We start from the raw sequence: 24761 nt of genomic DNA on the forward strand, positions 1-24761 counted from the left end.
CGCATTAGCTTTCCTGCACCATCCCAAACGTCTTATTAGGAGGTTTGGGCATGTTTGGGAGTCTCACAAAGATACTGTGGATATTTCGTTTACGTTGTATGGCATACATTCCCTTTTTCACAAATATGCTTTCAATACAGCTGCGTGCAAGAATGTGCATATCCGCAGCGTGCTTTGTTTATTCACATGGAAATACAATGAGGAGGTTTGTGCTGCGATACCGTGATCGCACCCCAAACAACGTTGTCCACATTACTCGAAGGTGGCTTTTGTGCCCCGAATTTCTATCGTAACCATTGCTATCATAAAGAACTGACTCTCAACCCTAACAATGATGACATGATTACGGTGTTGAAGGCATTATATACTCGCTAAATAACGCAATAAATAGTATACCTGCAAATAACACAAGAATCGAAACCGATGAATAATTCTAGGCAGGTCTTTATTGTTTTCCAACCATTCCAGGCGCAAAGACCAAATCCTATTCTACTCGGGATGGCGTTCGAAGAATTAAAGAAGATTGCTTTTACTCTCTTGTCCTGGACTGAGGACCCGGCCCACTAACCACCTCGATTTCATTGTTAAATAAAGTTTTCTCCTCCTCCTCTTCCCCCTCCTCCTATTGAGTGCAGTTTTCCTATAATGCATATCCGAATATCGGGAGGATATGGCTGTGGAAAATGTACCGAAATATCCCTCCATGTCTGAACAAACAGAGTGTTATTGTATCTTTAACGTAGGCGTGACTCGTTTTGCTCAATGAACCTAGAAGCCTCGTACAAAACCAGCGCGCGCCTATACACACCGTAAGTTATTTGGAACTGAACCTACAGTTTTTGCAGCCTATAGTGCACGTCGGCAAACTTTCATGCCATGACAAAGTAAAGTGATGTGATACAATGTGATGTGATACTTTCGAGCGTTCGGCAAGGTCGCAAAAACTGTTTTACCATACATATGATTACCAGGAATCATAATGCCTTTGCCAAAGCCGATAGCCCTGAAGGCCTAGAATTTGTTTTGGTCTTTCATTTTCGCTGTTGTCGGTTATTATCTGTTCCCTTTTCGAACAATTGCTTAATACAGAAGCTGACGCCTAGCTCCGACTCGTCGCCCTCCGCACAGGACCGGCTTCGCAAGGAAGGGGGCGGCGCCGGCAATGTTTCTTCCGTAGCGGTATCTACAACTATACTTTAACTCACACTTCAAGCCTATTATTATGATAAAATCTTACCCACACGCCAATTCTGGTGCGGACAAGCATCGGAAGCTGACCGAGCGCAAAGAAACAGCAGGGAGAGCGAGCCTGAGTGAAGCAGACGACAAATGCAAGAATCCCTAAGCTGACGTCACGGAGGCGTGCTCCGCAGCGCCGCCCGTGTTCGCGCTCACCGCCAATAGCGGCTTCTTCTGCCGTGATGGTTGATGCTGTCTGCAGGCTGGAAGCAACGAGGGTGGTGGCGTCGGAGCGCACTACGGCAGCTACGTGTGCTCGTTGTCGGGGGTAGGGAGTGGCGTCGGTGTAAAGGGCAGTTGAATCACTGCCGTACTTTCGAAGAAGGAGGCGGGTCCGATGCTGTCGTCGTCCGATGTTGTACGTGGGGTGCATATGGCGTGGGATGGGAAGCACCCGTATGTTCGCGCGTTGAGCAGTGGGTATTCGCTGGGGGGTATCGGGAGTCTGCTCTACATGTCGACCGAGCTTATGCAGCAGGTGTCGGCCCTTCGCGGTGAGCTGCAGTCGTTGCAACTGGTTGTTTATGTGGGCCTCCATCAATTCGGTGAGAGTATTATGGAGACCGAGTTGCAGTAGCCGTTCGGTCGATGTGTACACGGGCAAGCCAAGCGCCGTCTTGTAGGATTTCCGAATTAGAATGTCAATTTTAGCCTGTTCTCGCCGTTTGAGGAGAAGGTATGGAGCTCCGTATGTGATCCGACTGGTTAGCATTGCTTGGAGAATGCGGCAGGTGTCGGCTTCTCTGAGACCGTGTCTTCTCGAACAGCCCATATTTCTTTTTCAGCTTGGAAGGCGTTCCGATCGACATTTTCGCCGGTGTCTTTCGCGCCTATGTATGCGCCATCACCCGTTACCGGTTTATGGGTGCACGGTTTGCCGGTACAAAAAGAAGGGCGTGCACGCACAGCTAGGTTTCATGCCGCTACCGATAAAACGACGGTTGTGCTGGTATTTAGATGTCGAAATTACATGGCTCAATGCGGTTAGTCGGCGGTCCTCCTCAATCGAGTGGTTCGTGCGTGGCTTGATGTGTTACACAGACATCTTACACACACAGTAAGATGCATACGAGGGGGAAGCAAAACGGACAGCCACATGTATGTACGCGAGAATAGAGCTCAAGGGCTTCCAGGTTTTAAACCGTTATGGGACGGATGCATGCCGTTCGTTTGGAGAAAGAAGAGCAAGAATCGAAGCGTTCGCCCGAACACAAGCGCGAATGGGTGCAAAAACAACGGAAAGCTGCTGACACCGCCGTTACCGCCTCAAGTTTAGCTCGTGGAGTAGCGGCGAATCCCTACCCGGTCAACAGCTAATTTCTCGCTCGGAACGCCGGCGTGAGCCATTATCACTTTTTCAGATGGCTTTCAGGGGACATTTTCGACGGCGTCTGTCACTTCTAAGCACGCGCACATGACCGTTGGCCGGTTTATGCGTGCGCAGGTTTGTAGTGGAGAATGGTGGGAGTGAGGAGAGAGGCGTGCCCACGTAGCCACAGGTTTCATGCCCGTTCTGTAGGATGGCGTGTTCCTTGTAATGGTGCGAGATTTAAACGCGGACGTTAAACGCCCAAATGGGACCTGTCCGGAGTCCTTAGTGGTAGAGCGGATTGGGTTTGTGTGTTAGCCTATGTTCAGATTACCGACGCAAAACCCGTTTTGCCATCTATAGACGTAAAAAAATGCCATGTCACGCAGTTCAGTTGGCTGAGACGTGAGATGACGTAATTCTTTAAAGTTAATACAACAGTTGCGGCAACAGTCTGAACCCGGCCTTAGACAAGAAGTAAGATGCTTACGACGAGGGAGGGACACAGGCAGTTCTATGTTTATCTCCAAGAAGAAAGCTTGGATCCGTAAGAGGTTCATTCGTCTAATTGGCTCGGAGATGTGCTCCATCGCAAATTTCGATAAACACGTTTTGTTTCGTGCACTCCGTGGATTGCGTCCAGCTTTCTTCACAGAGTGGAAAAGCACTAATTTTTTTTTTAGTTGTCTTCACCTTTACGGACAAGTTTATTGCTAAAAGGCATTTCTGAAGTGGCAATAAAAGCCGTCCTAAAATATGGAGGTCCTAGTGCCTTTTTTGATGTTTTTATAAGGTTTATCCATTTGTCCATACCGGGAACTGGTTTTTTTGTGGCAGGAAAATCTGCTCCGGAAGGAGCGTGACGATATATCATACCCAACGGTAGTGAAGCGCAGCCATACAGCAACTCCGCTGTTAAAAACCACCTTGTCTAATCGTCTAGCATCGGGAAAGTAGTTAAAATTAGGTTCGTATTCTGGAAGGTCGGTGAGAAAAAATGGGAAACGTCCAGATCTTGACCATCCGATTCATTTACGTCTTCAATACATGAAAATAATCTGCATTTTTTTAAACAAAAATTACATAAAAATTTGTTACGTGAATAATTTTCATGAAAGTAATTTACACGTTACAAAAGAAAGTTATGTTCAATTCACGTGTTCAATAGCAAATGAAGGCTTCTTTTAACCTAATGACGTCATGAATCTTGAGGGGAAGTGAGGCGTACCCTCAGCGTGCCCCGGTTTCTGGCGGAGGGCTTCCCATTCCGTCTCTACAGCCAGCCACAAATAGTCGTCGTTCGCCGTGGTGAGGTAGAGATGAGCACAGGTATATTTACTTTGCCCCAAATGTTCTCTATGGGGTGCAAATCGGTCCCATTTGGAGGTCACTCGAACATCCGCACACCGTGCTCTTCCAGTGGCCGCTAAACGGCTTTGAAAGTGCGGAAGGGGCTTAGATCATGTTGTAAGATGTAGCACCCCTCTTTGAAGGGCCGTTTGGTGGCGTTAGAGATGAGCTCGTTGTCGATGACATGGCAGAATGCGGGCGAGTTGAAAAGGTGTTGAAACGTAATGAGCGAGAGGGCCAAGGCAGTCCCTCGTTATGGGCCCCCACGCATTTACGGAACACCGACCGCTGCTAAACACCTGGGACACACACTCGATTTAAGATAGAATCGTCTCAGCAGCCGATTGTCATATATTTTGTTTTTGTATAGTTTTGATAAAACAAGAGAGACAGCCGTTTTGAGTAACCAAACTCCCTCCATGAAAATGTCCGTCCTGCTGAGATTTTACCGCGCTCCCCAAATGGGGAATCCGAGAAATATCCATCTCCGCCGTAAAACAGATGAAATACCGTTGCCATTTGGAGGGAAAGGATACTGCCAATGGTCTATAAATTGGTTAGTTTAAATTTTGCATGCGGAAATGTAGTCCTCAGCGTAAATTTATTGGCTGCATGACGAAGCTCTCATTGTGTGAGCTCCGAAGAGCAGCACCGCGACTGTCGGCAGCAGAAGAAGCTAACCCGTTCTGGGGACATGGAATGGCAGTACGCAGTCTATCCGCACCTATTTTAAGACAACGCCACACGTGCATAAAAGAGCTTAACTACGCCCTCCTCCACATTTGCAGCCAAGGTATATGAAGCTATCACCCAAAACCGGCGTAAAAGTGGCGTTCTCAAGTCCCGTTAACTTGAATGATTGTGTCGTAAATTGTTTATGACACCCCATTCTGAGCCGCTGAAGCACCACCCACAGCAGACGATGTCCTAGAGATGAAAAAGACTCAGACAGGCTGCAAACATTGCGATACGCAAGGAAGGCGGGCGGTGACAAACAAGGGAATCTGAAAAGCTGGACTCTGCTTGTCGTGAGTGTTCATAAACACCATTGGGACGTCACGAACTTGTGGCAGTGCGTAAACATAACGATAAAAAATGTCAAAAACAAAAGAAAATATACGCCGAACCCCGAAAACTACAGATATATTAGAAAAATAAAGCACCGAAAATTAGTTACGGCAACGTAATGGAAAGCTTTATCATGTGGCCGTACGTAAATATTCAAACCAAAGTTATCCAGAAACGCCTAGACTTGGGACGTTATACATTTCTGTTCACGCACCCACAGAAATATTGCCCCAATTGAAATAACATTCGCTCTGCTACATAGTCCGGCAAATACTTTTATCCGGCAAAGACGTAAGGCTGCGCTTTACGACAGTCGGGTGTAATATCGCGTCACGTTCCCCCCCTCAAAAAAAAAAGAAAAGAAAAACGGATTCTCAGTGAGGAAAAAAAATCATAAAATCATAAAACATGGTCCAACGGCCGTCATATTTTATAGAAGACAGCTTAGATGTCCCCTAAAGTAATGTCTGCTAACGGTGCTTAGAGGCGAAGCCGACTTGCAAAAGATCGGTGTAATTTTGGTCTTTGCAGGCTGGCTTTCTCCCATTGGTTGTTCCCCCGTGAAGTAGGGCTATCTACTAAGGGCGAGAGAAAGAAATCCTTCATTTTCCGAGCAAGTTGGCTTAGGAACGCTTTGCCGCCGCCGGCCGAAGGGTGGCGGCGATGGTGGCGGCTCGGTCAACCATAAGCGGCGGCACCGCCGGTTGCGAGTGGGCCAGCGCGTCCTCCCACTACTCGCGATGCAAATGGGGCGATGGGTTGAGAGGACAGGCCACATGGTGTGAGTGGAAGAGTCCCGGGAGTCACAAAGGGGGCAGTTGGGGGTAGGGAACGGCGAGGGATGGATTTTGTGGAGGAGGAAACGACTGACGCCTCAATTGGTCTGACGCGGGAATAGGCCATTGGCGCTCCTGAGGATTGGCCCTCCTGAGGCGCTCCTGAGGATTGGCATTGGCCCTCCGTTGACGTTGAGGATTTGTTCTATTCTGTGCCGCACTCGGAACTGGTTGCTTCTGTTAGGCAATGCATTGACGTAACCGGCGTTATAAATTTCCAGAATTCTTGTGGTATGTCGGTGGACTGTTTTATGCCTTTATTGGAATTTTATCTGGACGCAAAATTTGTTTCTTTCGAAGGACGCATGTACAGTCGGTAAAACGCTTGTCTATAACAGCGATTTCAACTTCAACCAGCTACATCCGAAAACTGCCGGAACATACTCGTTCCAAACATGTCGGAGGCAAAAGCGAAGGGCTAATACTTCAGAATTCCGCAGTAGTTTAATTCAAATCCCGCTCCGGCGGGGCAGGATAGGGCTGAGAGTACGAAACTGTGTTATAGACAAGCCTTTTACCGGCTGTACATTCAGAAACAAGGAATTTGTAGCTTGTCCTGAGTTGCGCCGGTCTTATGCAATATTTTTTTTTTGCTAATGTGGACCGCTACTTGCTTTTAAGTTTTGGCAAGGATGTTGTTCTGCGTGTTTTTAGATATGTCGACGATTTTTAAGTGGTTTTAAGAAAACAGTGTTCTCCTAACTACCTTGCAACTGCAAAAGCGAATTTAGAGAATTTTGGCCGCCAATGTAACGGTATTGCATATACACACGAGGTTCCAAGTCATGACACCCTGCAGTGCTTAGATATTATTTTAAGTTTTTATTCGACCATGTTTGTTGGGTCAATCGCCCGCGTGCCCGTAAACAGCTGCCATTTTCATCATCTCATTCCAGGACTTCAAAGGGTCATAGCGTCTCTGGTTCTAGAGTCTGCACTGAAGAAGTCCTGTGCACATCCTGTTCAAGAGAGCTTTGGCTCTCAGTTGAAGATACTTCTGTCGGTCGGTTACCCAAGCTATGTCTTGGTGGGTGTCACGGCGTGTCACGGCTCTTCTGGCGTGTCACGCTCAGCATGACACGCCAGAAGAGCGGCGAGAACACATATCAGATAGAGCAGCGGGGGCAGTGCGAACGCACTCTTGGACCGGCGCTCCTTGACTGCCGTCGGCGCCCATACGCGGCGCAGCGATGCAGTTCGGCCTAGAGTTCCTGCATATAGCTCCCCTAGGGGCATAGAGTTTCATACTAATATATACTAGAGGGAAATCCGGCGCCACTGTCTAGGGGAGCCGCGCTTCAGCGAGCGTGCCGTCATGTACCGGGCGGGCACGTTCCACTTGTCCTTGGCATGGCTCACGAACAGGCTGAAAAGTTGCCTTTGGCTGCGAAAATGCAACAATATTACTGCAGAAGCTTAATCGAATTTGTTTTGTTATAAAAGTAAAGCTCCAGAAACATGTATTTGTCAGGGATTATTCAGAAGCTTCATAGAAGATAAACAAAAAAACAATGGTACCCCATTTGGCTTCAAGACGAAAAAGAAGCCATATGGCTAACCAAGCCAAGGAGGCGAGGAACGTGGCTAGCTGCAATGGCGCCGCCCACGGCGGCCCGCGAATGCAGCGCCAGATTTCCCTATAGTATATATTAGTATGAAACTCTATGCCTAGGGGAGCAGAAGTATTCTAGTTCACTATAGCAGAGTTGCGCGTCCATCCGCCATCTTGAGTTCCAGGTCTTGCGGGAAAGCCACCCGTTTTGCATGTAGGCAGCCGCCCCAGCGGCAGCGGCGAGGAGGAGTGGCGAGGAACGGCCGGACAAAAAAAAATTCCCCCGCATTTCCCCGAGGGGGAGAATGTGAAAGTGCGAATGCACGGTTGTCGGCCCGCTTGCGGCGCTTGCGCTCGGCCCCCGCAGCCCACCGCCTCGCCGCCTTCTCTTCCATCTCTTCCATCGGGTTTGTAGTATCACGTGTACACCACGCAGTTATCAAGCCGCTATAACGCCGCTGAGTCGCCAACGCACGCCGCTGAAGACGTAGTTTGAATGCGTTAAAAATATAAGGCGCGTCACTAACACTGATATCAGCGTCGCGTCCGTGGCTTGGTCGGTAGAGCGTCGCGCTGCGGCAGCAAAGTCCTTGGATCGAAACCTGGCGCTGGATGCTGTTTCTTTTTTAAATATAGAGGAGCACTGCGGACGCCGCCGCCGCCGCCGCCGCCGGCGGCGGTGGATGGTTTGGGGTCGCTTATAAAGTGCATTCGCACTTAAAACTGGCGCACGATTCTCGGCTGCTTATCAGCTGAGCCGCCGCCGCTGCCGCCGCTTCCACAACCGCCGATGCTCAGTTGAGGAGAACTGACTGAATACGGGGTCTTGTGCGCAGCACTGAAAGCGGGCTTTCCTGTCGAACTGGAACCCGCGGCTTGTGGCAACCGGACGCGCAACTCTTGCGCTACGCGATATACAGGGACTCAAGTTCGGCCACCGCTCCCGTGCTCCTTTTACTTCTGCGCGGACCTGTACGTCAAAATTACGACTTTACGCATCCAAACTACACGTGCGCCATGAGGCAAGTAGTAGTGGATACCTGCGGAATAATTTAGAACGCTTGGACATATGTAACGTGCTCCAAAGTATCGCACGTGCGGGCGTCTTCGGACCTGTGGCTTGTGAAGCCTGTGAAAATCGGACCTGTGGCCTTGAACCCTAGGTCGCCACGGGCGATGGAGGTTTATAGAGGAGGTGAACTGATTGTAGGTATAGTTGATACAATTCCAAGCCAACCCTTGCCCCCCCCCCCCCCCCCCCAAATAAAAGAAAAGCAGAGGCCACAGAAGCGTCCGTTATCCCCTTTCTAATCGTAAACTGGCACCATTGTCACGGTAAAATTACGTGCACTGAAGAAACGGTGGGCTTTGGAATAATGAATGCCTGTTAACACAACTGTGCATGTAAGGGTGCAACACCTTTTTTTCAGAGCGCAGCTCTTAAGCGCTCGCTAATGTGGTTTCGCGACACCGTCGGCCTCGTTGTAACCGAGCAAACGAAGAGGACACCGACATAGACCAGATAGAGCGAGCCTAAAGCGGAGGAGGAAAGTAGGGCGAAAGTGTGAGGGGGAGGGTGATCGGTATCCTAAGGCCGCGCGAGACGTGCTAGGCGGCGGCGATGCCCTGCGAGATAACGCTGATGACGCGATCACTTCCTCCGACGCAACAGCTATGCGCCGTAACCGAGAAGACCACAGTTCGCGCTGCGCTCAAATTTCGCATTAGGGAGTATCGTACTTATCAGCCAATCTTTTTTTGTTTACTTTTGGGTGTCTAAAGATTGCTTGATTGATTGATTGTTTGATTGCTTGATTGATTGATTGATTGATTGATAGATAGATAGATAGATAGATAGATAGATAGATAGATAGATAGATAGATAGATAGATAGATAGATAGATAGATAGATAGATAGACAGACAGACAGACAGACAGACAGACAGACAGACAGACAGACAGATAGATAGATAGATAGATAGATAGATAGATAGATAGATAGATAGATAGATAGATAGATAGATAGATAGATAGATAGATAGAGAACATAAACAGAGAAACCCGTCTCCAATAGCGGTTACTTTTGACGTAAAAACCTTTTGGCATAGTTATACATAAACACTGCCCCCACCTCCTCCTTTTAAAGATAGATTTTAATGTTTAAATTAATGTTTTACTCGGGGAACTGTGAGGTCGAGGTATCAGATTTCTTTAAACCACCTGGGGTTCTTTTGCGCGCAACGAAGTTTCGTATGCTCAGTCAATATTCGTTTCTCGTGCTTCAAAAAAAAAAAAAGATCGTCGATGCGGCGGCGAAATAGAAACGGCGAACTCGTGCTTAGCAGCGACGCGCATTCGCAACTGAACCCCGTGGCTGAAGTGTACTAGCACGACAGCATGAAGAGCCCCAAAGAAAGAATACACAAAAAACAGAAACAAAGAAGACGAATTTTCTTCTTTCGTAAGATACGGCTTCCGAGTTCGAGGGGCTGATTGAAAAATAAATGCGAGAAGCGGCTAGTTAACGCCTTCATTCTCTGCTTTGGACATAGGCTATACTGAAGCGCCGTGGTGGTAGTGGCGTTTCTAATATCGATAGCGGCCGCATTAATGACCCCGCTTCCCCTCGCCTGCTCGCTATGTGACTGCACAACTAAGACGCGATCGATGCAACAGTCCTTGCCTATGCGTGATATGCACATTCCTGTATGTGACACGCACAGACGACGTCCCATTGCGGCACATGCATTTACATTTTTGCCTTGCATTGCCACTGCTGCCCAACCATCCACTCGCCTTCCCTATACACCGACGCGACACCTCCCGTCCCTGTATTAATATTACGGCTACAGTTAGTGACAGTGCCCGAAACAGCAGATAGTGAAGAAATTGCGCGAGCGGCGGTGGGAAGGGAAAGGCATGAGTAAATAAAAGCTTCACCCCCGCCGGCGTGGTGGCGAGATAACGTTTCTGTTTCGACGCTTGTCCGCGCTAAGGACATTGCAGTGGCGGCGGCCGCTTCGGCAGGCGACCCGAGCCTATCCGTCCGTGCTCTCTTAATGGTCTGTGGTGATGCGTGGCGCCATTAACATAATAAATCCGGTGTCCTGCTGACTACCGTTACGGCAGCAGTGCTCTGAGTAATGAGACGTAGCACTTGGCAACGCGACGAAACAAATACGGTGGAGGAGGGGTACCGTGAGCTCTTTTCTTTTGATGTGCGTGCACTTGCCAAGGAAGAATGGCCATGACACGAGTGGAACGTGCACTGCCAAGAGGTTCAAACACAAGTCTTCCTAGACCACTTTCATTTCGGCGATTCCTTTCTTCTGCGTAGAAACTTCCGTTAAGGGGGTTATAGAAGCGTAAGTTGCGACTGTGTACCACAAACATGCGCCTATTTATAATAATAATAATAATAATAATAATAATAATAATAATAATAATAATAATAATAATAATAATAATAATAATAATAATAATAATAATAATAATAATAATAATCAATCAATCAATCAATCATTTATTTGCGTGCCCAGGAACAGCCGGGGGGGCCTTTGTGCTGGCGCACGGAAACAGAAACACACGAAACATAATGTACACATCTTTCAAATACAAAATAAAATACAAAATACAAAAAAAACGAAAGGATAGCTTATGTTGAAGTTACGGAATGAAAGTCATTTAAGTGCATGAACTCAAGGATAAAAGACAAATGCAGAATAGGAAAAGTTGGCAGTTACGCCAATACAAACTCACAGACATGTTTGCGAAACAGAGTAGGGCAATCATTAAATATATCAAGGTAATCCGAGCACCGATTGTACGTGCATTGCAGTCGGCACACAGGGCACAAGACACGCAGACAATTGGGGTTGCAAAAGGTATCATGTTTCCTGGTCCACTTTTGCGGCACATAAAGACGAACATGCTGTAGCAGCTCACCACAAGACACTATGCCGTGCATAATTTTAAAGAGGAAGAGAATATCAGCCTTGTTCCGCCTGGAAGTTAAGCATGATAGCGTCAATGAAGAGGGCGATCCAGGGATATAATTACTACTATCGCCAAAGCGATGGTTGAAGATAGATATGAACTAATAATAATAATAATAATAATAATAATAATAATAATAATAATAATAATAATAATAATAATAATAATAATAATAACAATAATAGCATATAATAATAATAATAGCAACAGCAACAACTACTATAACATACGTTGCATACTTAATGCAGAACTAAGTCTTTTTGCAGTAATGTATACCCCTTCCTATCTTTTGTAATGGAATATCTTTGCACCTCATATACATTATTTTTATTTAAAAGGCTTATTTCCAAACGCACCGCTTCCCCAATAGCTATTTGCCTTCTCCCGCTACTCGTTCTTCCCGTAGGTATACCAACACTGTTACTACGTCGAAAGACTGCTAGACGTTATTCGCATTATTTGTGTTGCCGTTTAATTTGAACAAAAATGTCACGAATTGTAGTGTGCTCTTTCATTCATAATGTGCTCTTTCTACACCTAAACGTGATAACTCCTATCATTCTTGCGATGAACCTTGGGACTGACGGAAGTTTGACGTAGCGGAAGATTGTACGTGCAAGCTAGGTCAGGGGAAATTCGCGACAGGACTAACTTGGTAGACAAACTTCCAGCGGCAACTAAAGACGAGATGAAAAAGGCGCCTAAGTGGATGAAGAGGGAGAAAGCGGGAGGGTACGATTGTGTACCTTTGCAAAAGGTAGGCGATGGAGAGGCCAACACACCAGAAAAGCTGGCAAAAGTAAACCTAGAATAGCTCAGTAGCTTAAACATGCTGCTAGCCTGAATAAATTAAAACCCGCCGCGGTGGCTCAGTGGCTAAGGCGTTGCGCTGCTGAGCACAAGGTCGCGGGTTCGATTCCCGGCCGCGGCGGCCGCTTTTCTGATGGAGGCGAAAAGCAAAAACGCCCGTGTGTACGAGATTTCGGCGCACGATAAAGATCCCCAGGTGGTCAAAATTAATCCGGAGCCCTCCACTACGGCGCGCCTCATCGCCTGCGTTGCGTCGGCGCGTTAAACCCTACAATCAATCAATCAATCTGAATAAATTAAAACCAATTTATAGTCCACTAAACAGGTGATGTCAAATACCTTAAGAATTACGGATCCATCAGCCTATTCTCTGTTGCAAGCTGTCTACCAAAATAATAGTTTGCCGCATAAGGGAGCCCCTGTAGACGTCAACCCAGGGAACAGAGGTCCCCAGGAAGTGGAGCATTAGCGCATAGAAGACCACGGGGCTATGTGCCTGGGCCATGCCAGCCATGGTCTTAGCGCTTGCAGTGAACAATGACGAAGACGAGGAATTCGTCTCGCTTCTGAACTAAGTCGCGAGATGTAGCCTGCGGCACAAGACCTCGGTTAAGTGCCGCCCAACCCCGCAAAATATACTTTAAATAAATGTTTTCCCAGTTCCACTCCAGTATTGGCGCGGTCGGCTTGCCTGACTTGTCGTAGCTCCTCCTCCTACTTGGACTGTGCCCATTGTAAATACCTGTAAACACACTATCCTTACTGTGCCTTCCTCGTAGCAAAGGTGGGGTCGGCGGGAGGCCAGGAGCATGAGGGGACCCAGTCGAAAAACACAACAGGAATTTCTGTCGCACAACAGAAATTTCTGTCGCACGACAGGGATTTCTGTCGCACGACAGGGATTTCTGTTGGGACTACAGGATGGTCTGTCGTGCGACAGAAATTTCTGTAGTACAACTACAGAAAATCTGTCGTACGACAGGCATTTCTGTCGCACGACAGGGATTTCTGTTGGCACTACAGGATGGTCAGTCGTGCGACAGGAATTTCTGTACTACAACTACAGAAAATATGTCGTACGACAGGCATTTCTGTCGCACAACAGGAATTTCTGTTGGGAATGCAGGATGGTCTTTTACAACACACATATCTATCATGCGACAGACAAAGCTTCGCATTTTTGCTTTAGCGGAACGTTACTTCGCGTGGTTCCGAGTTTGAAATTACGACCTAATGTTAAATACGCATATCTTTATTTTCACAGACTTTGCATATACCCGCCCGACAGGAATATGACGTCTGCCTGCAGGCCACTCTCAGAAATTGCAGCCCACGGGGTAACAACGTATGTAGGCTTATCGAAATGGTGCTGAACTAAGAAGCTAAACAATATTAGGTTCCTCAAGACACCTACGCCAATGTATGGTTTCGTATATAAACAAGAATAAAGTTAAGAATCTAGAGAATAAGGGGTAGAAAAACTGAGCGCCAACGCGGCTCACCGAGGTTGAGTGTAGCCTGACCACAGAGAGAGCGAGAGAGACAACGGTGAAATTTTCAAAAGGCAGTTTGAAGAATGCAAGAATTAGTTTAGTGTGCGTTACCGTCTGCACTGGACGCGTCGTGCAGTTCACCGCAAGATTGTGGACATTTTCGAGAGAGTTTTCTTAGGTTAAATGAAAACTAAATGGAAAAAATCTTAGTGCCCTTCCACTCTGTGAAGGCTTGCGAAGCTGGACGCACTCCACGGAATGCATGAAACAAAACACAGTTGTTTGTAATTTGCAATTGAGCATACTTCCTAGCTAATAAGTTGAATAACTTGGAATGACTCGAGCTTTATTCAAGCGGGCAAATATCAAGCTATCTTTCACTCGCGCGTCGCAGGCATCTTACGGTCTGTGTAACACCCCAACCCAATCCGCTCGGCCACTGAGGACACCAGACACATAGCATTGGGCCGTTTGACGTCCACGTTTAAGCTTCCAGCCAGCACAACGGACATGTCATCAGTGAGGACATGTCCCCCTTTCCTCCACTCCCAAACCGTTCCCGCATAAAACGGCGACCGGTTATGCGTGCGAGCTTACAAATGAAAGACACCATCGAAAATGTCGCTCTGAAAGCCCTTCAAGGTGGACAAGAAATACTGGCTCACGTCGGCGTTCCAAGCAAGCAAGTTGCTGTTAATCTGGCAGGGATTCGCAGCTACTCGACGAGCTGGAACTTGCGGCGGCAACGGGCGGCGGAATCGGCTTTCTGTTGTTTTCACGCCCACATATCCGCTTCTGCTCCGGCTAACGCTCTATCAATTCCTGGAGTGCTATTCCAGAAGGCCCAAGTTTGAGCGAAACTCGGGCAAGGCGGGGATGTGGTGATAATAATAAGCTTAGGATAATATTTCGGGGCAGGGTTTTAACGGTTTAAAAATGCGATTCATGCTATTTGCTGATTATTGAGTTGACGTAATCGGTCCAAGGCAGCGCGCTCCAAGGATGCGCCACAAGGGCGTGGCACATCTTTCAGTGCGTTCTCTCGTTCCACTGCTCCACTGGTGGCTATTGGGGGCAAGCAAATCCAACTACGTTATTTTATATACTTTCACTTTATTAATCTGCATTTTACTGCAAAGTTCATTTTATTTTTTATTCCAGCCGTTCATGCGAGCTTTTTGTTTGTTTTAAATTTTTTACCCTAAAAAGTAGTATCTGCAGTCAGTGGCCGACAGTGCAATCACATGACTATGGCCTACTGGCAAAAAAAAAAAAAAACGGGTGATAGAAGTGCGCCACATTCAAAACAGTTGCTGCTCGTATGACATTATCGAAACCCTCGGCTTTTCGGCACAAAATTTCCTCGGCGCGGTCCAGTCTGCCTACGTGCTTTAAAGGCGAAAGCCTGGTGATACGTATTAGCAACTTCTTATCTAATACATTGTACTTGCGCCTTTTTCGTCGCTTTCATTTCTTTGTCTTTTGGTACGGATTAATTTAAACGGCTTCTTTTCTGCTATGATTCTGATTGCACGGTTTAACGCACCGACGCAGCGCAGGCGATGAGGCGCGCGTAGTGGAGGGCTCCGGATTAATTTTGACCACCTGCGGATCTTTAACGTGCGCCGAAATCTCGTACACACGGGCGTTTTTGCTTTTCGCCTCCATCAGAAAAGCGGCCACCGCGGCCGGGAATCGAACCCGCAACCTTGTGCTCAGCAGCGCAACGCCTTAGCCACTCAGCCACTGCGGCGGGTTCTTTGCTGCTATGACTTGTTTGCTTCAGTTTCTTTAGTGGGCAAGCAGACTCGAACACGCCACAGCCTCCCTAGAATCGGGGTTCTGCGAGGTTGGTGTGCACCTCTCTTAGACCCGTGATATCACGTTCACGCTTCACTCTGCATGCACTATTCTACAACTGTTACTTTTCAAGTTCACAGTGTTGTGAATATTGCGAACCGGGCACGTTAGTTCCTCAAAGCTCCCAACTGCGGGCCAATCCTTCAAGTGGCCATGTGTTACGAAAGAAGGAATAGCAACAAGGACAACAACTTTTCAGATTTATTTGTTTTATTTTATTTTTCTCTTCACCGCTTTTGTTCGAAGAAGCTTTCCACAATCGTTTTTTTTTTTTTTTCATAGAGTTCAATCCTCTCATATCCCTCTCTTCTTTCGTACCCTTCCCACTCCCGCTTACCCTCCCTCTGGAGTCACGCGGTTACTTTAATTTTTAGCTCTCCCCCTTTACTCGCTTTCCATGATCTGCTTCCTGATATACGACGGTGACGCTGAACAAAACGCGTTCAAATGTGTAAAGATCGCCTCTGACAATAGGCACGCGCCGTTGATTGTATTGTAGTGATGGTAACGAACAGATGCAACAGGCCATCAAGCTATCGGGATATGCGCCGTTCCAGCATCAAATATGCGGAAGAGCAAGGTAGGGTCTATGTGCAATCCATACGCGGGGATATCCGCCAAAGACGTGTCAGGAGAAGAATATGAACCCCATCAGGTGCATGCGCGAGAAACGAGCTGGGCTGTCTCAACGCTCGGACCTGCGTTCCTATCGACTTCACCCCTGCGAATACACCGCCTAAACCGGCTATCGGTGCGTCGACTGTCTCCATGACAGTATATGTAATACGTATAAGCTGCCCTGCCAGTAACCTTTTCACAAGAAATGGGCGTCACGCAACGCCTCTAGGGAAATTGTCTGCCGCGCTGACGATGAACGAAACGCACGGCCATGCAACGCTTAGTTCGAAACTGTTTTGGGAGCAGAAGATAACTGAAGCGCACGCTCCAGCTGCAGACGGATAGACGCGCAGTAGGAACCTGTGGAAACCATGTCCGCCAAACCACCCAAAAGCAAGGCGAGGTCTGGGAAACCCGTCTCCACTGATCGTATTGCTCACACACCGGTTGGCGGTCTTATGGTGGCTGTCTATGGTTCCGTCGCCACCAACGCTTCTGCAGAATCTGCCCGTCGCGTAAAACCGCAGAGCCCACTACACTTGCTCCTCGACAGTCATAGAGCGAAAGTCGCCTCTAAGTCGTCACAAATGGGGGTCTGTCACCAGACGACTGCACAACCAATGCACAGCACTTTTCAAGAGCTAAAAACGAGCTCGAAATTTCTCTTTCGTCCAAAAGACCTGTCGGGGTAGAAATATGCCTGCTACGGAGACCAAAAAATAAACCACGCCGCAGCAGAAGCCACCACGGGCATCCCGAGTTCAACTCGGCCGTGCAATACCATGCCCGAGTTTTCTCCGAGTTCTAATGTCAGTCAAACACATCCAGCCCATTCGTGGGCGTGGCATAACAACCGAACCCACACCCACCCATGGCGTCCACTTTGTGTGGGCGTAGCGTCGTAGCCACGAAGTCGTCATTTGATGCCCGCTAGCAGCGACAAGAGCTTAGCACAAAACAAAAATGAAGTCCCCAGGCCACCATCAAAGTCGATGACAAATGACGCAACTTCCACGTCTAAAACGCACTCACCAATGTTCAAACACGCTCTTGACACGGGACGATTTCTGATAAGCGCCGGCCGTGCACACTTAAGCAAGCCGTAAACAAAAGCCATTTTTGGTGGTCGGGAGCAGGGCGCGTTCCGTGCGCTAGTGGACCCCTTTGATTACTTGGTTTGTGCTTGCGCAGAGCTGCACTAGGACTACCCTCAAGCAAAGTAGCAAACAATTCAGTGGAAGAACAGAACACCGTGAAAAACGGACTGCCCAGTGCCGGGCGTGACCAACAGCCAGACTGGAGATTTCAAAGTAGCAGTAGGGTTATCTAGTTTATGCGAAGGAATGGGTGCTGCAGATCGATTTCAGATGGCGCTGCGGGGTGAAGATAGCACAAGCCGTACTTTATCGACGTAAGCAGCCCCAATACAGCGCGCTGAATATGCCAGGCGTGCTGCACGCGATTCCGGCGGTTTCACCCGAGGTGTATCGAATGCTCCACTATCTCTAATTTGATAACCCAAGCAGCTGCACAGACATGTTGCTGTCCTGTTTCCCTCCCGTGACGTAGGCATCTTACTGTCTGTAACACACCATCTCAAACCCAAACCGCTTGATCACGGAGGAGAGCTGACAGGTCACATTGAGCCGTGAGGCTTCCACGTTTAAATCTCCTGCCAGCAAGCCCAAACGAGAATGTCAACGGTAGCGGCAAATAGCATATTTTTGCGTGCATGCCCCTGTCCTTCCACCCCCAACCCGTGCACGCATAAACCGACAACCTATTATGGGTGCGTGCTTAGGCGTAAATACACGGGCAAAAATGTCGCGAGGAAAGCTCTCCAAGCTCAACAAGAATTATTGGCTCACGTCGGCATTCCAAGCGGGCAAGTTGCTCTTCATCTGGGACGGACAGCTTCTCGGCGTGGTGGAATTTGAGGAGGCAACGGCGGTGGCTACACGTTCGGCGGCAGCGGCTTCCACCATCGTTTTTACGTCCATTCGCACTTCAGTTGATTCTCCGGAATCATGAAAATGGTAAAATACTGGGTGACACAGTTGAAGAGGGTAAAATATACGCGCCGGAAGAGGTGTAGTTGGTGCGGTGAGAACCTGGCAAGTGAGAGCCATGACGTAGAAGGCAGGGTGTGGTGACTTTGGCTGCATCGCTAACACGCGAAAAGTATGGCGGATTTCCTCGCGAACTATGTTCGGGACGGAGTTCAGAGCAGGTTCAGACGAGATTATTCCAAATTTATGAAGCTCTCTTTTCAAAACCTTACGGACAAAGTTCCGAAGCGGACTGCCGCCATTCGTCGCCAAGAAGCCAGCGATGCTGGTGGTGTGGTGGCCATGCGGTGGTATTGACAGGAACGCTGCTGCACTTCCCTCGCTATGGCATTAAACTTCAGGGATGAACCCGTCAGCTGTACGTGGAGAATTGGGTACAAGACTGGATTATTAGGTTTGTCACAACGAAGCTACACGTGAGGTCTGTAGTACGCCGCAGCAGAATGCTCCGGATTAGTTTTGACCACCTAGGGATCTTTAACGTGCGCCGAAATCTCGACACACGGGCGTTTGGGCTTTTCGCCTTCATCTGAAAAGCAGCCACCTCGGCTGGGATCAAAATCGTTTCCTTGGGCTATGCAGCACAACGCTCCGCATGCATATGGACGCCCCTGTTAGGCTTTTGGGTGCGCGCTTTTGAGCAGACGCTGCGCCTGGTCTCGGTGTTCGGTATTTGCGAATGTCTCTTGCATCTGGTCTAAGCTTGATTCGGATTTCTCAACCCAGGTTTTTGTGCTGCTGGCCTAGAATGATAAATACAAGTTCGGGATCTTTTGTGCGGGGCTCCACAGGCTCAGTGCGGGGACACACATGAACTGTTAGATCCAGTATTTAGTGTATTCGGAAGCATACCAGCAAAAGCAGGTGGGGACGCCGGGCTGCAGAAACGTCGCCGGTGTAGGAATCACCTGTTCTTGAGACCCCGGCTGAGAGTCTTCACGCTTTCGTGCGGGCTTATACAGACCCATGTGCTATGAAGGGAGACCGAGTTGGCGGCCATGGTACCGATGAACAGGGGTTGAATGGGCCGAGGTCGTTTCTTCCTAGTGTCCGAAGGTGAAGGGAGTGGGGGGAGGTGTAGCTCGAACATGGAATGCAGTGTTGTACGAAACGGCGTTCCAAGGAACGGAGTTCCAGGAACTAGTTCCTTTTTGGAGGAACGGAGGAACGCCACCGTTTCATTTTTGGTCGGTGAAACTGGAACGTTAACTCGTTAGGTTTTTGAACGAACGGCAGGAACGGCGTTCCTTCTGCAAACGTTACATCACTTGGAATTGGCTGTTTTTGGTGCCGAGGCTCTAGTTCAAAAATTCACAAGTCGCTACAGTGTTCCTCTTCCTATAAGCTGGCCAATTCGCCCGCCCTTCAGCGGAACGTGCTTCCTCGAAGGTCAAAGGCCGAAGAATAACCCCGCAGCGGACCGCAGCTTGTGCTTGCTTTCATGCCGGTTGAGCTTACGCGACGTTCAATGGGTAATAGCGCAGCCGCGAGGAGTTATTTCACTTTTCATTGTTTGTCTGGGGAGGCCAGGATGCGCGCCTGGCCGATATAATTGTTCCCTGCCGGGGAAAGGTTTCTAAGTCCGAGCGGCGCTGCAGCTACATTGTGAAACCACCGTATATTGTCAGGGGTAATTACCACATTAGTGCGCGCGAGCCGCGGGGTGCGTTGTTGTCGAGAGAGTTGCTCTCAGTGTGAGGTCATTCGAAGGGTGACCGGAATTGCAGGGTGACTGAGTCACCGGGAATTGTTCGGGATTGCAGGTTTGGATCACTCAAAGGAAAGCGCGAGCTCGTTGTCGCCAGTTGCTTAATGCCAAGGTTTAAGGTATCATGGATCCCATACAGTTCTATGCGAGACACTGCAACCAACGACATAAAGACAGCTGCTGCGGTGACCGCGAGCTATTCAGCGTAGATCTTGCACCTCGTCCGAGCCCGAGGATTTTGTTTCCTTTGGGCAGCAAACCCTTCCAGCCGAGGCACAGGATAAGATATCGCGGTACCTGCTGGTACTAGTTGACTACCCGCTGTCGCAGATGAAGAACTTCGAGGGACTGAACCAACTTTCCTTCATGTACAACACGTCAGTACCCCCAAGCGCTTCGGGTGTAGCACGCCTCCCCATGTCGCATTTCCACCGTCGCAGTTTTCCCGCCCCGCTTACCCCCTGTCTCAAAGTCCCACTGTCCCCAATCCACCCAGTGGAACAGCTCTTCAACATTGCCAACGAAGTGTTCACGATAAAACAGGTTTTGTCTGTCTGACTACAACATGGAGATGCAACTCTTGCAGAGTTCAAACAAGGGATTCTGCATTCGACAATGCATTCGAGCATTTTTTCCCACTAATTGTTTTCATATTTTTTCATTTATTCTATTTTTTTTCTTCTGTCATATCGAGTAACTCTGTTATGTACTTAACTTTTTTCTGCTTGAAGAACCGAATAATCTGTCGTTTCTTTACCACGGCACGTGCTCTCTTGTTTTCTCATGAATTTTTATTTATTTGTGGTTGTTTCTTATAGTGTCGTACTTTGTGTCCGACTATAATTTTTACAGTGTAAATATTTTTTGCGCACGTGATTAGGCTCCCTGTTATTTACTGTGCTTTTCCCTTGTGCGTATTTCTAACCGCCGCAACTGATTCGTGCGTCGCGTCCACATACTATCTATCTTTGGTTGTTTCCTTTATCTACTACCCTGATTGTGTTCGGCATACTTTGTAATTCTTGCGCGTAGGTTTTGTGTGTAACTATGCTGTCGGCTTTTTTTTTTTCTTTTTATCTTCTTCCGACCTAAACTTGGATTGCAAACCTAGTTGTCATTACTTGTTCTGCCGTGTTTTGTTACTCGCAGATTTGTGCTGTATGATCCACAAAGCTTCACTTTTGTAACCCCTTACTAAATTCCCTGTAAAGGTGCCTGAATGTATTTTTACTAAACTGTAATCAGCATTCATTAACGGCCTATGTGTTGTTCTTCTCGACGGCGTTTTTAATGCAAGACATTTAATTACGTTCCTGCATGTGAGTAACTTTCTATTCACACATTTGAAGCGCAGTAACCTTACTGCGCATTTGTAAGACCGAAGTGGGAAGTGTCTTATGTGTTGCACCTATAATAGAAGAGCACCAAAATCGTAGTTAGACATGTGTGGATTTCGTCCGGTGCTGCCTGAAAAAAAAAGGTCGTCTAGGAGCGTTTCTTTGAATTCTTTTTATCTCCAGATAAACTGCTCCCGTTGGCGTTCCTATTCCTATAATATACGTAGTTCCATATGCGTTTTATTTTCTCACTTTATTTCGCCTCAGGAATATCCGACACCATATTTAATTTAAAAAATGAAATGTAACGTTAATCTAACGACACGTTCAAATGTTCGAAGTGAAACTGGAACGCGTTCCTTTCGCAATAAAGGAACTTGCAACGGGAACTCGTTTCAAAATTGGGAAGGAACGAGGAACGAGGTTTCGTTCGTGTTTTAGAGGAACTTGTACAACACTGGATCATGTACACACCACCACAGTGCTGCGTCCTGCTCAACAGAAGCGCACTTTGGTGGCGCGTAAGAAGGGGGCTGGCTATATTTACTAGGTAATTTCTGTAAGCGCAGAGGCCACGTGCCGCACGCCCCAACGGTGGCGAGCACTAAGGCGATCAACGCACAATTATCCTAGCAGCCGGCCAACTTCTTCTCTGTCGTCTTTGGTTACCGGCTTCTACTGTCTGCCTCATTACATGGCATGTACCCGCACAGGGGCTAGAACGCCTTCCTGACGCCGTCAATATCTTCGCAGATGTGTGTTCTGAAGGGGGCGCAGATTCACACGTGACAGTACGTATACATATTATAAACCTTGATAGATCCATATGGGTGAGTTGGAATTCATTATTCTCATAACTATTGAAATTTTTAGCGGCCTGCAATTTTGAACGCAAATATCCCCCCTTTTTACGGGGATGCAGCTTGTGACTCTCCATACAATTCGAATAACCCGCCGAAGATCATAATCATCATCGTCGTTGTCGTCGATGGCGACCCTACACTCACGCCACAGCCGCGTCGCCATCCCAACCGCGTTCCTGTTTCAGTCATTTGGTGCGTTTTCTAACGCTGCCCGAACTTTCGTGCAATCCATTGACAGAAAACGGCAACAGGATGGATAAGGTGTACAACACTTTAAGGAGTTCCCCTACGCTCGCTTCGCCACAACGCTTCACTGCGACAAATAAAAATGACAGTTTACAAATTCGGTGAATGACGACGCCTGCGCACGGACAACACGCAGGGCGCGTAAGCCCTGTTGCGTTGCACCGCGTACCTGCACCGATACGATATTTCAGTCACCAAATTTGCACACTTGGTGACATTGCTTGGTACTTCTGTAGCACTGTGGCGAAGCCGACGTACGGGAAATACCCCCGTATGTGCCGTTAACTACACGTAACACGGGAATCCCGGCAGTGTTGATGATTACTTCGGCCAGTGAGTGGGAGGTCAAATAAAGCGTTTCTACTCACTGGGGAAGCTCGAAACAATTTTTTCTGTTTCCTATCCCTCGGCGATAACACGAAATGTTACGAAAATGGAAATTTCTCGCGGCACGGTCAACTTTGAATTAACTGGGTTCTATGTAACACGTACGAAGTGGACATGTTATTTTACGACGTCGACGGATGTTGCTGAAACTCGTAACATCGGGAAAGACGAAGGCCGCCTCGGGAAAACGAGAAGTTATTGCTACAACCACACTGCCAAAAATTATGTGACACTCTTTGAAGTACGACAGACAAGCTGGGTTTGCCTGGAAGTGATCATATTCCACCAAAGACGCCGAACAGCGTCGATTTTGCTTTAGCGCTTCTATTTGTGCCGGCTCTTCTGAAGATAGGAAAGGCTTTGAGCTGCTGCAGATGAGTATCAGATGAGTATCAAGCTGCTGCGGATGAGTAAGCATTCTAGACTGACAGAGGGCTGCGTGCGTGGACGCCACATTGGTGAGGCTGCAGGGCTCATACGCATACCTTCCATTCCCAATGTAAAATTTTGGAAAAAGACTGAATGTTCAGTGATGCTGCCGGACTTCCTTTGTGGCTGCTAAGCAAGAGAAGTTATCTGTTGAGAAAATGCTCACAACTCTCTGACACCTGTTTTGTTTCAAAACATTTCCTGAGAATATATATGTAAACTGGCATGTGGTGCGTGCGTGTATATGTCATCGCAACACGTGCAACGTGATCGCTGATTCGGATATTTAAACGGGGAAAACCGGAAGCGTCGGCATCTGTACTACGGCACGGAAAACAAATCCCGTGGTTGTCTCACTGTAACGATCGAAACTGGTTTTTCTCTGCCGTTCAGGTTCAGTGTAACGAAGCCTAACTTTTTGCTCACTACAACCTAACTGAAAATCAACCGCAGAAGGCTGGCTTCCAGCAGCTGATGAACTGATAATTTTCCGCCCCGCACACTAACGTAAAAACAGAAAAACGCAAAACTCAATTCAAAAATATTGTCGCCTCAAAAGTGCCTGCAGATAGTGGTTGCGAATCTGAGGGTGCGTGGTTTTCTAATATCGAAATCTTCGTGGGCAGACGTACTCTTAACTTACATATTTCACGCAGGAAATAATGACCCAGAGGTGATATGAGCAGCTCCCATTCGAAACTTTCTCTTCCCAGTTTTCAACCCCCTCGCGTATCGCGCACGATGAATTGAGAATGGCCCACCCGCCCAAACTGCGATTGAAATATTGTGAGGAGATTGTGACTCTCCCACCTTACGCATGCCCGGTTTCTTTCGTGCCGACCGTGCCATCACGGACCTGCTGCAAAACAAGTTCAAAATTTTTGCTTCGACCCAGTTCGCTCTACTGTCGCAGGAAGGCTGGTGTAAATAGAGAGCGCGCCCACGAGGGCGGATGGAGCGGGACAAAAATGAGGTAGTTGAAAAATGTGTGGCGGCTAAATACCAAAAGCGGAGCTGTGCTTCACAGGACTTTTAATGGCGCTTAAACACGAAGAGAAAACTTTGTATTTTATTCTTCTCATCCTAAAAACACACACACACATACATACATACAAACAGAGAGGGAGAGAGAGAGAGATGGAAAAGGAGGCGGAAATGAGATGGGCATATACGCCGAAGCAATGCCCTGTAAGGCCATAGTGCGTTTAAATTCTAGAAGAAAAAAAAATAAATCGCGGCGCGCAATTTCACGACCAGGGCACGTCCGCGAAAAATAAGGCCCGTTTCTGCTGTTTTACGACTCGGCGGGAAGAACAGAAAAATGGAAATGATGGAAACAAAAATGACAAAGCTGCAACACTAAGAACTACAGTACGGTTCATTATAGACGCGGCGTCCTGCCTATTTAGATAGGAGGGGGGGGGGGGGGGCACTGCGGCTGCACCACTGAGCAAGACAAAAAAAATGGCGAAAGCGGAGGTTCATGAACCAGGCATTTATTCCCGGCTTCCTTTTTATGACGAAATTTAGTATCAGTGGACCTTTATTCAGTATTAGTTTTTCTTTCCCTCTGCCATGAGTCATTTCGTTT

At 47.8% G+C, this 24761-nt stretch overlaps 1 protein-coding gene across 1 annotated transcript in view; it reads right to left on the reverse strand.

Moving 5' to 3' along the window:
• The window catches only part of LOC144140310 (bone morphogenetic protein 1-like), an 892396-nt gene that overhangs the window by 78552 nt on the left and 789083 nt on the right, over nucleotides 1-24761 (reverse strand). The gene's annotated exons all lie outside the window — the stretch shown is intronic.

The sequence above is a fragment of the Haemaphysalis longicornis genome, unplaced genomic scaffold (assembly GCF_048455015.1).
Source record: "Haemaphysalis longicornis isolate Haplotype H1 unplaced genomic scaffold, Haemaphysalis longicornis Haplotype H1 scaffold_1, whole genome shotgun sequence".
Lineage (NCBI taxonomy): Eukaryota > Metazoa > Arthropoda > Arachnida > Ixodida > Ixodidae > Haemaphysalis > Haemaphysalis longicornis.